The 12,927-nt window shown below is 43.1% G+C and overlaps 1 non-coding gene across 1 annotated transcript; it reads right to left on the bottom strand.

Moving 5' to 3' along the window:
• Positions 1-2,693: 2,693 nt before the first annotated feature.
• On the bottom strand, positions 2,694-2,776 carry trnas-uga. Its single transcript has one exon. It is a non-coding gene; the product is annotated as a tRNA-Ser (tRNA).
• Positions 2,777-12,927: the final 10,151 nt, after the last annotated feature.

Raw genomic sequence — 12,927 nt, 5'->3', positions numbered from 1 at the left:
ACACAGAAACGCACACACAGACACACACACCGACACAGAGTGACACACACACATAAACACACGGAGACACACAGAGACACACACCACACACACTGACACACGCCAACACACACACCACCGACACACACACAGGCACACATTCACGTATGCAAACGTACACACACACAGATGCAGACAATGTCCACATGTCCGTCCTTGGCCTGCTGCATTGTTCCAGTGAGTCTCCAGCAAACTGGAGAAACAGCGCCTCATCTTCTGACTTTACAGCCTTCCAGACTTAATATTGCGTTCAACAATTTCAGATCATGAACTCTCTCCTCCATCCTCACCCTCTTTCCGATCCCCCTTTTTCCAATAATTTATATATTTTTAAAAAAATATATATTTCTTTTCCCACCTATTTTAAAATTTATTTTGATCTATCCTTTTATCTCCACCTTTTAGCCCATTTCGATCCCTTCCCCCCACCCCACCCCCACTAGAGCCATCTGTCACTTGCTCGTCCTGCTTGCTCCCCTTATATCACCATGAGCACATTTCTTAGATAATATCACCACCGTCAACACCCCTTTGTCCTTTTGTCTATGACATCTCCTCTTTACATCCACCTATCACTGGCCCCCTGTCCAGCTCAACCTGCCCCAGCCCCCACCACCAGGTTACATTCCACGTCATTTCTCCTTTTCCTTACTTCTGAAGAAGAGTCACACGTGAACTGTATTCCTCTCCGCAGATACTGTCAGGTCTGCTGGGTTTTTCCAGGTATTTTTTTTTTTTCAGATTTCCAGCATCCGCAATATTTTGCTTTTTTATCTGAGAGAGAGAACAATACGTTTCAGTGAGTTAGACGCTGTCTCTGATAGAGGTGTGACAGACATTAAGTGAATGTGGTGACAAATGTGTCTGTCTTAGCAAAGAAATGGTTGGTATGACATGAATTTCTAAACAAGAGCACACAACAGGATATACTATCAATGAATATTTACATTATTAGACGATCTGTAGTTACAGTTTGAATAAGAGAAAATAAAATAAAATGAAACATTCTGGTGAAGATAAATCTTTTATCTTTGTGGAATGATGCAGCATGATTTCTTTTCACACCACACACAGAACAGGCGATGTCTCATATGTAATACTGTTGGCTGTAATGAAACTGAATATTAGGAGCTGCGCGGAACAGTCAATGGAAAACCTGTAGTTTTAGGCCAAAGTCAGAGGCCCATTTCTAACTCAACGTTCACCTTATAGAGACAGAGAATAGTGTAGTAACAACAGAGACAGAGCCTGGTGTGGTAATTACTGAGACAGGGCCTGGTGCAATTTAAGCAGAGACATTACTAGTGCAGTAATAATAGAGAGGCCATCTAATGTTACTTAAGCAAAGACGTGACCTAGTGCATGAATAACAGGGACGGGGACGAGTGCTATATTAACATAGACAGGGTCTACTGCTGTAATAGTGGAGACGGGGCGAGTGCAATAGTTACTGATACAGGGCCTGGATCAAAATCAAGTGAAATAGGGCAGTTATTACAGGCACAGGGCACAGGATAATTGCTTCCTAGAGAGAGTCTAAGTCATAATAACGGAGACTGCCACCAGTGTAAGAGAGACAGATATGATCTCGTGGAGTAAAAACAGGGAAAGGGAGAGTGGAATAGAAGCAGAGACAGAGGTACAAAGACAAAGTCTCTGCAAAGACAGGATCCATTTTAATTAAAAAGACAGATCAGCTCGAGTGTGATACAGGCTGATACAGAGTCTAGTGTAAATTGTTCTGAAATACAGTCTAGAGGAATATAAGTGCAGACATGATTGAGTGTGTTATAAGCAGGGCCGCCACCTAGTGAAACATAAGTGTGGCAGTGCCAAGTGCAGTAATAATTGAGACAGGATCTTGTGTAATACGAACCTGCCGAGTGTAGCTATAACACAGACCGGATCCAGTTTAAGAAAACTGATACAGGGTCTAGTGGAGCTTCACATAATTCAGGGCTCTTTGTAATATCAACTGACGCAGTGCCTGGTGAATTAAGTACCGGCAAAGGTACGAGATCAATAAAAACAGAGACATGACAAGTCCAGCAATAACAAAGTCATGATAAAGGACAATAACAACAGAAACATGGAATTGTGTGATATGAATGGAGGCATGTATTGGTGCAGCATTACCTGAGACAGGGTCCAGTTTGATAGACACGTGGCAGGTTCTACTGGAGTAATAGCTGAGACAGAGTCTTGTGAAATGCAAATAAAAACATGTTCTAGTTTTCTATAACCAGAGACAAGCTCTAGTGCAGTGCCAACTGGGACATGGCTTATTGTAACTTTAGTCGAGACCTGCTTCAGTGCAGTAATGACTGAGATAGTGCCAACTGTATTGTGGCCCTAGCCCAGTACATAAACAACTGTGACTGAGCCAATTACAGAAACAACTGAGAGATGACCTTCTCTAATATGATCAGAGACATATCCTAGTGTAATAGAAACAGAAACGGCGTCTAATTTAATATGAACAGAGACAGTGCCAAATGCAGTAATAATTGAGACAGCGCCTGCTTCGTGTGATGTAAGCAATCACGGTTTCACTGTCACCCACTGGTCAAACTTAGCTACTGAAAATGTTGTGAAAATGTCGATTTCATTTAATGTTTCTGAGATCAATGGTTAAAATCAGAAATAATGGAAAACGTAGTCGACAGGATTCGAACCTGCGCGGGGATAATCCAAATGAATTTCAAATCCATCGCCTTAACCACTCGGCCACGACTACAGACGCTGACCCTAAGCCTCTATTATTTATATGAAGTCATAGAATGGTTACAGCAGACAAAGAGGGCCTTCTGCCCGCCCTGTCTCGGTCACAACCTAGCCGGGCATGCACGCGCGTTATTTCCGATGTGAAAATTCAGGGAGATCAATGTTGTTCCTTCATGGAGCCTCACCTTGTTCTGAATTTCAAACTGTGGAAGGTAATCGACCCTACAAAATCCACAAGGTTGTAATGCATTCCTCTCAGTCATCAATAACATCATTCACATCTTCCACTTCTTTGCTGCTCCTCCTTCCAAACATTGCAAACTCCACTTGCATCGTTCATCCTGATATTGTTCTCTTTGACATTTTAATATGAAGTTGCACAACCAATGTTAATCAAGTTTGTGTTGGTGAATATGTGTCCATCCCCTCGGGGAACTGAACCACATTGACACACACAGAGGAACACACACCGACACATACAACGAGAGTGACAGAGGCCGAAGGAGAGACAAACACCCAGAAAACAAGGATGTCACCAACTTGGCCAATTATTGTTCCATTTCAGACTCCAAATGTAGTGAATATTTGCAGATGAACTGAAGTCAGAAACACGGGGGTGTTTGGGTGGTTTTCTTTTTCATTTGACTGATAATTTATTCTGCAGACAGTTTGTGTCAATCAGGAATGAGAAGAAGGGGAGTTGGCAGGGTTCGAACCATGTGAAAAACACCTCAACCACTCGGCCAGGACAACGGGGTAAAGGCCGCATGTTGTTTGTTTAAAATAATAGAATGAATACAGCGAGTTCCAGTGAAAGAATGTATTCCAGTCCGTGCCATTGTCCCACCTTTTCCCAGTCTCCCTGGGATTTACACTGTCTCTCCTCATTCTTCCAACTGAACTGCAACACTGCACAATTCAGCTGCTCCTTCACCGCACAGAGAATGTTTTGGAAGCGTCTCAAATAACAATGCACCAGAAAGTTTGGCAGCGGTGGTAGTAAAGCCCAAATCACCAGAGAGATTGGAACCTGAACCAGCGGCTGAGCCCGCTCGGCCTCACTACCACATTCAGATTAGACACAAACATTGTCTTCACCAACGTTGACACTGAATTAGAATATAAAAAAATATGTTCAGGCATTGACCATTCGGTTCCTCGAGCATTCTCAGCTACTTAATAAGATCATGTGAAAACTTCAATCATCCTCCGCTTTGTAACATCTAGAATTTTAGTTGCTGAACAGTCTCCACTCAAAATAAAGAGAGAAATGTCCTGTTAACAGCTTTTTGTTTGCTATTATGACTTCAGAGAACTAACATGGATAATGATTGGGTGGTGAAAATGGGAAACTGAACCACATCGACACACACAGAAAATCACAAATAAGCACGTTGTTAAGATTTGAAATAATGAATACTTTCACACTGTCTTTCACTGTGCAGAAAGTGGAGCTGTAATCAGCTTGTAACTCAGAAGATGTACAGCAAGAATGTATATAACAGGCTGATGCTCACGGTGCCTGTTGGGACTCGGTGAGCTGCATCTTACGATTGAGACCATTTAAATGTCATTCAACATGTCCGTTTCCAAAGTCTGGGCTAAAAATGATAAGAAAACTCGCTGAATTTGCTTATTGTCTTGAATTTAAAACATCACATGGAAGATAAGAAAGTTAATCTTAACCATGGTGTTAGGAAACAACAAATGACAGAGAGTTACAGCAAAGAAAGAGGCCATTCGGTCCTGTGTGCTACTTTCAAAGAACAGTGTGATTGGTTGATCTGAATATTCAAAGACATTCGTAATTTAGGAAGAATGGGCAAAAAGGAAAATGGGATGGGGTCGCGCTGTTAATACGGAACGAGATCCGTACATTGGTGAGAGAGGATCTTAGATTGAAGGATCAACATGAAGAATCAATTTGGGTGGAGCTACGAAACAGCAAGAGGCAGCAAACATTGGCGGGCGTTGTTTATAGGCCGCCAAACTGTAGTGGAGTTTACTTTTACAAACTTCACCAAGGACAAGTTTCTTTGACCAAATGGTCTCTGTGTCATATGAACACAAGTGACGAATTCAGCCAATTAGAAGAACCATTGCTGTTCGCTGGAACATGATAAAGATACTTTCCTCCTTTAAGACAATTCTTAAAGTCTCCCCTTTTGACCGAATTTTTAATCATCTGACTGAATATGTGGCTCAGTGTCACAGCTTGTGATAAAATGCTCCTGGGAAACGCCTTGTGACGTTTCATTAGGAAAAAGGAGCTTTATAAATATTACTTGCTGTTGTAGTCCATTCATAGAAAGAGACAAACTAGTCTTGTCTCTTTCATCCTGAAATTTTTCACTGTAACATTGTAAGGTGAACTTGCACCACTAATGTGAATACAGTTTGTGCTCGTAAAAATGTGTTCACCTCCTCAGGGAACTGAACCACAGTGACCCACACAGAGAAACACCCTCAGAGATATACACCGAGAGTGACAGATGCCTAAGGAGAGAGAAATGCCACAGTGAAATCATGTCACCAGATTGGCTCCGTTTTGTTTTCCATTTCCAACTGGAGATTTGCAGAAGGCTGACAAATGAACGGAAATAAGAGAACACGGATGTGTTTGGATCGCTTTCCCTCGATTCAAACGATAATTAGCTCTGTGCGTGCGCCAATAAAATCCAAAATAATGAGAAACGTAGTCAGCAGGATTCAAACGTGCGCAGGGAAACCCCAAAGGATTTTTAATCTGTCGCCTTAACCACTCGGCCACGACTACAGATAGCACTTGGGTGCTACTTGCATTTGTATGAAATCATAAAGTAGTTACAGCAGAGAAAGCAGTCTTTCTGTCATTGCCATGACATGACCTTCTCCCCGGAACCCTGCAATTTATGCTGTCTCTCCTCGGTCTTCCCACCAAACTGGGAATGAAAGAGTGAGAATGATCCAACCCGGCCAATTACCGCCCCATCAGTCTACTCTCCTTCATCAGGAAGGTAATGGAAGGAGTCATCAACAGTGCTATCAAGCAGCACTGAATTAGCAATAACCTGCTCACTGATGTCCAGTTGGGGTTCTGCCAGGGCCTCTCATCTCCTGCCCTCGTTACAGCCTTGGTTCAAACATAGACAAAAGAGCTGAACTCCCGAGGTGAGGTGAGAGTGACTGCCCTTGACATCAAGACAGCATTTGACTGAGTGTGGCATCAAGAAGCCCGAGCAAAACTGGGGTCAATGGGAATCAGCGGGAAACTCTCCTCTTGTTGGAGTCATACCTAGCACAAAGGGAGATGGTTGTGGTTGTTGGAGGTCAGTCATCTTAGCTCCAGGACATCACTACAGGACGTCCTCAGGATCGTGTCCTCGGCCAAACCAGCTTCACTAATGACCTTCTGTCCATCATAAGGTCAGAAGTGGGGATGTTCACTGATGATTGCACAATGTTCATCATCATTCACGACTCCTCAGATACTGAAGCAGTCCATGTCGAAATGCAGCAAGACTTGGACAATATCCAGACTTGGGCTGACAAGTGGCAAGTAACATTCACGCCAGATAAGTGTCAGGCAATGACCATCTCCAACAAGAGGGAATCCAACCATCGCCTCTTGATGTTAAATGGCATTTGCAGCACTGAATCACCCGCTATCAACATCCAGGGGGTTACAATTGACCTGGAACTGAACAGGACTAGCCATATAAATACTTTGGCTACATGAGCATGCCAGATGCTAGGAATCGTGGAACGAGTAGCTCACCTCCTGACTCCCCAAAGCCTGTCCACCATCTTCAAGGCACAAGTTAGGAGTCTGATGGAATACTCCCCATTTGCCTGGATGAGTGCAGTCCCCAGTACAATGAAGAAGTTGGACACCGTCCAGGGCAAAGCAGTCTGCTTGACTGGCACCACATCCGCATTCACTCCCTTCACCTCCAATGCACAGTAACAGCAGTGTGTACCATCTACAAGATGCACTGCAGGAATTCACCAACGCTCCTTAGACAGCAGCGCCCAAACCCACGAACATTACCAGGCAGAAGTTCCAAGGCAGCAGATAGATTGGAACACCACCACCTGGAATCCCCCCTTCAAGTCACTCACCATCCTGACTTGGAAATATATCGCTGTTCCGTCACTGTCACTGGGTCAAAATCCTGGGACTTTCTTCCTAACAGCACTGTTGGTGTACCTACACCACATGGACTGCAGTGGTTCAAAAAGGCAGACCACCTTCCCTAGGGCAATTAGGGATGGGCAATAAATGCTGGCCCAAACAGCGAAGCCCACATCCTGTGAATGAATTTAAAAGATCCAGGTTAGCCTGCAAGTTATATTGCCTTATTCTTCTGACCAAAGTAAAGCCCTGCAAATGTCAGTGCCTGGAGCAAGTCTGACGTATTTGCTCAAGTGAGGAACCAGCTGAAGCTTTCAATATTGGTTTTCTTAACACCCAGTTTCCAAATGGGAATTGGACAATGGATTGAAAGCGAAAAAAAACAGGGTTAAGGAGAAAGAGAGGGAAATTGTCATTAATTATAAAGCTCTTTGTGCAAAACTGACATGGACACCATGGGTGGAAGGTCCTCTTACTGCGCTGTGCCATTTGATGATGACATTGTTGATCAGTCTGTCTCCAGCATTCCTAATGAGAACAGCCGAATTCAATTTCTTCAAAACAAAGACCCAAAGTGCTGCTGCATGAGGTCACCGTTTAACATTCCAGACAGCTCCATTGGGCTCTTTACAGCGCAGGGTTTACAGAGGCGAGTGGGGTCATATTCACTTCACATGTGATGGAGCTGCGGTTTGATACCTGGCAAGAGCATTATCCAAGCTTGTTTATTTGAGTGAGTGAAAGTTCTATAATTTACGTTTGTTGTAAATATGAACACGACGGTTGGAATCCTGCTGACTAAAGTCTTCACCATTTTTGATTTTAACCAAATTAATTTTCAGTTAATTAGAAGGAAACCTATCCAAATATGTCAGTATTTTCTGATTTCCATTTATGTGTCAGCATTCAGGAAATTTGCTTTTGGAAACGGAACAAACACTGAGCCAAGTTGGTGACACAATTGCTTTCTGAGTGTGTGTCTCTCCTTAGGCCTCTGTCACTCACAGTGCATATCTCTGTGTCTGTTCCTCTATGATTGTCAACGTGGTTCAGTTCTCTCAGGGGGTGAGAACTTTTTTAACGTCGGAAACTTGATTTACATTAGTTCAGGTAAAAATGTCGATGAGAAAAGTATCAGCGTGAAAGATAGAACAGGAGATTGGCCCTTTCTTTATTTATCCTACAACAACAACTTGTATATAAAAAGCGCCTTTAACCTGTTGAAACATCACAATGCGTTCTCTAGGATCATTCTATAACAAAGTGTGACACCGAGCCTCATATTCGGTCAGATGATTAAAAGCTCGGTCAAAGGGGGAGGCTTTAAGAATTGTCTCAAAGGAGGAAAGTATCGATTTCATGTTCCAGCTCACAGCAATGGTTCTTCTCATTGGTGAAGAAGTCGCTTGTGTTCAACTTAAACAGACCATTTGGACGGAGAAAGTTCTCTCTGGTGAAAGAGATCGGGAATGAAAAAAAAAGTGAAAACTTGCCTCCATAATTCTTATTGGTAGTTTCCCTAAAGTCTAATGACTCGGGATTGGCGCTTCCATTGGACCAAACGCGAATAGGGTGGAGGGCTTAGGAAATTGAAAGTTGCACATGAGCAGCTTGTGGGACTATTTCACTTCATTGTCGATTTCATGTCCAGCTCACGGCAACCATTGTTTTCACTGGCTGACGAAGTCATTTATCTTGAACCAAAACTGACAGTTTTGTAGTGAAAGAGATCTGAACTGAAAAACAATAGGCAAAAGCAGTGTAGATAAGCCGAATCGAAAAACTTTGGTACAATTTCCCTGGTGGTCCAGTGGTTAGGTTTCGGTGCTCTTACTACAACTGCCCGGGTTCGATTTCCAGTCAGAGAACGTTGCTTATTGAATTTTCTGAAACGAGTGTTGATCACTCATTGATGAGAAACATTTAAAAGCTTCAGCAGAATCAGAGGAGTGAGGGTTTAAATTTCGCCTCAGATCTGGAAAACATCACACTCGTGAGTGGCAGTGAAGGGAAGAGGAGAAGGGTGTTTACAAAGCACTCACTATAGAAATGTTGGGTGTGAGGCAAAATATGGCTGGGAGAAGTACGAATTTTGCTGCCTACTGTTTGCATTGGCACAAATATCACTGCTGATGGATCAACCAATCACTACTGCTCTTTGAAAGCAGCACGCCCGGCCGAATGGCCACTTTCTGTGCTGTGACTTTCTATAATTTTATGTTTCTCAACAGCACGGTTCATTCTGCCATTTTGTAACCCACTCTATCGAGATGCGCTTTCATGAATTCAGCTCTTTTGAAACCTAAACATGGAGCAAATTCAGCGAATTTTCTTCTCATTTCCAGCGCGAGATTTGTCACGAGACTAAATGAGCGACACATTAATGGTGCCGATCCTTCCCTGGAGCTCACCGCATCCAAAGAGCACTGTTATCATCAGCCTGTTATGTAACTTCTTGCAGTACATCTGCTGAACAAATATAAGCTTATCACAGCTCTGCTTTCTTCACCAAACCTAGTGTGAAAAACAATTCAAAAGCTGAACAACTGGGAGGAGAGTGTGACTGTGGATAATCGGCACTGTGCACATTCCTGTAATCAATATCTGGGAGAACCAGGAAGATGAGATCCAGGTGTCTCTTTACTCACGAGTTTTACCCATTCCCACGAACTGACTGTGTCTGCATCAAGTAGCTCATTGACCTTGGAGCTGGACGGGCAGAGGGAGCTGGAGGCGAAGCAGGGACAGAAGCAGAAAGAGATGCGAAATGAAATTACTTTCAATTTGATGTGTGTCAGTTGTTTTCAGTGGTGAACGTCTGTCTTGTAGGTTTCACAGGAGCCGCAGTGATTAGTTGGTGTTTGTTTAAGCAGGAAGATGTAAAAGTGAAAAGATAAAAGCAAATTACTGTGAATGATGGAAACCTGAAACAAAAACAGAAAATGCTGGAAGTATTCAGCAGTTGGAAGGTGAAACAAGGGCCATGTTCCCAGCCCGCACAACACTTTCCCAGATTTTTGAACAGCACCCAGCTTGGGGCTCGAATCCACAATACGAGGATGAAGAATCTCATGCTCTACGGGTTGAGCTAGCAAGGAATGCGCAAAGCTGTTTCGTATCTCAACATACATGGTTAAACCTGTTACTTTCCACCTGATGCCTCAACTTGATCGGAATTTTAAAGTGTGGAGCATAATTGACCTACAAATGACCGAAGGTTGCAATGCATTCCTCTCTATCATCAATCACATCATTCACATCTTCCACTTCTTCGCTGCACCTCCTTCCAAATACTGTGATCCATTTTCCTCGGGATTTTCTCCTGCATTTAATATTTACCTGCTTTGTGTCCTCATTTTGAAATCAGATTCGCATCAACATCCAAGACAAATTGAATGGCAAACCTGATGGAGAAACAATGGAAAAATGTCACTCGGTAACACAATTCCCATGGTGCCCATTTTCAGATTCACAACAGTCAGCTTTTCAATAAAATGAAGGCATTTTACAATGAAACGATTTAGAAAGTTGGTGTGACTTTTATTTGTGACTCACTTACTCGGGAATTCTGTAAATGCTGCCCGGAGGTTTGGTGACCGGCATATAATCTACCTGCCTTTTCCTGAGCCTGTGCTCGGTGTATTGGGAGGTTTCGTTGGGGTTGGAGTATCTTGTGTTCCAGGGATGGGCAGTAACCCGCTGATTGAAGCTGCAGTCGCTGCTTTCTGCTGGCAGCGGGTGATTGGAGAGTGCGGGGCCGGAATATTGCTGCTTTTCTGCTTTTCCCTGTCTCACTCACTGTGGAAATGAGGAAGAGGGAAGAATTGATGGATTTGTTTGAATCCAATAACTTCATAGATTTCCAGTGTGTTGGATATCGGTACATGGTATGCCTAATTGTTTTCCCATTACATTTGAAATGAATATTCGAAAAAAAGCCACTTGCCTGGGAGCTCACTGGATAACAGTGGATCCGGCAACATTTCTGGAGTCTTGACATTCAGTTCAAGGACCCAATGACAACCAGGAACTGTGTGACAATGAAGGCTGATGGGGAGAAAACAGTGACAGCTTCGTCCCTGGGTGGCATCGAGCCACCAACCTTTCAGTTAACAGTTGAACGCGCTAACCGATTGCGGCACAGAGACTAATACATACATAACCACCGTTTCAGCAAGTTAAAGCTTCAGATTGCTGCGAACGGAATGACAATTGTTCTCTCTCGGTTTTACTCTTCCAAAATAAAGGTTGGGATATTCATTGTGGATACATGGAAATCGACTGATCCCACCCACTGCAGATATATCCCTGTCACTGGAAACCGGCTCTCTTACAACCGGAGCTGTCTCCTTTCGAGCCTTTCGGTGTCTTGTCTGTTACCAAGTATTCTGATTGTCCTGAAGTCGATATTAGGTTTGAATTCCTGATGTGCAGTAATGACAATCCTTTCAAAGTCTCAGATCAGTAAATTTCACTGATAACATCAGAGTCAATGTTCCAGCATCTGAAAGAAGGGAAAGGTGCCTTGACTGTCTCTGGTCAGTTGGACAGTTCACCCTTCATTCTCCTCTGATTCCGGTTCCCAAAGTCTTTCTGAAGATTCACAAAGCTGGAGACTGGGTTTTCTGTTTTGGTTCTTTCTCCAGTTTCCCACCTGCCAACTGACAATATTTTCCAAAATCTCGTCTCAATCCTCCGCCTTGCATAATGTCCAGAGATGAGGAAATTCAGTTTTGTGGAGAGTTTATGGAGACCGCGATTGTCCTCTATAGAGCAAAGAAGGTTCAACTGAGATTTCACGGAGCTGTTCAGAATGAGGTGGGTGAGGACGAGGCAGTTTGAAAGAGCAGATAGGGAGGGGCTGTTTCCACTGACGGAGGTCAGTAACCAGAGGACTGGGAGTTAAGATAATTAAAGAAGGACAGACTTGCATTTTAATAGCGCTATTCCCGAGCAGTGGATGTCTCAAACCACTTTCCAGCCAATTAAGTACTTTTTTTGAAATAGAAACAGAAAATGTTGGAAAACTCAGCAGGTTTCTCTCTCCACAGATGCTGTCAGACCTGCTGAGTTTTTCCTGCATTTTCTGTTTCCCTTTCCAGGTTTCCGCAATTTTGCTTTTATTGAAGTGGAGCCATTGTTGTAATGCAGGGAACACGGCAGCCAATCACCGCTCAGGAAACAGCCAAAACCAGGGACGTCACAATGAGCAGACCATGTGCTGTTGGTTGAAGGATAAACACTGACCAGGTCACGTGGCTGCAACGTGACCCACAGATTTTGATAATGGCTCTGCCCAGTTTTGAACCAGAGACCGTTTCACGTGTTAGACAAGCATGAAAATCGCTGCATCACAGAAACAGGAAACAACACAAAGGCTCAATGGGCTTCACTAAAATGTAAAGCGGTGACGTCATGCAGCAGCACTTTGGGTCTTTGTTTTGAAGAAATGGAATTCGGCTGTTCTCATTAGGAATGCTGGAGACAGACTGATCAACAATGTCATCATCAAATGGCATAACACAGTAAGAGGCCTTTCGGACAATCATATCTCTGTCAGTCTGTACAAAGAGATTTCTAGTTAGTCTCAATTTCTTTGCCTCCTTCCATAACCTTTTTTTCTCCCTTTCAAGTCTTTGTCCAATTCCCTATTGAAAATCCTGAGTTACGAAAAACCATATTGAAAGAGTTGCAGGAACTTCTGCAGTGTCCATGCTCAGTGTGTGAACATTAACAACGCTTCCCTGACCCAATGACAATAAGAGTTAGGCTTTTGACACTTTCAACAGTTTTCAAAATTTTAAAAATAGTTGATGTCAAATCGAATTATTAAAAAATGTTTATCCTGACCAATCATCTCCTAATTTTTCTCAGTCAATATTTACAATTTCCTTACCTTTTACCAACGTTTCACGCACAGTCACACAGGAAAACAGAAACATCATTTGAAACATCGAAATAATGAAACATTGAAAAAGGAAGTTAGCAGTAGAGATGATTTCTGTATGTTACAAAGTGCAGGATGATCTGATTAACTGGCGGAGCTCGTT

Source organism: Carcharodon carcharias, chromosome 21 (genome assembly GCF_017639515.1).
Source record: "Carcharodon carcharias isolate sCarCar2 chromosome 21, sCarCar2.pri, whole genome shotgun sequence".
In the NCBI taxonomy this organism is placed as follows: domain Eukaryota; kingdom Metazoa; phylum Chordata; class Chondrichthyes; order Lamniformes; family Lamnidae; genus Carcharodon; species Carcharodon carcharias.
Note: the sequence above shows the minus strand (reverse complement) of the source record. Positions and strands in the feature narration are given on the sequence as shown.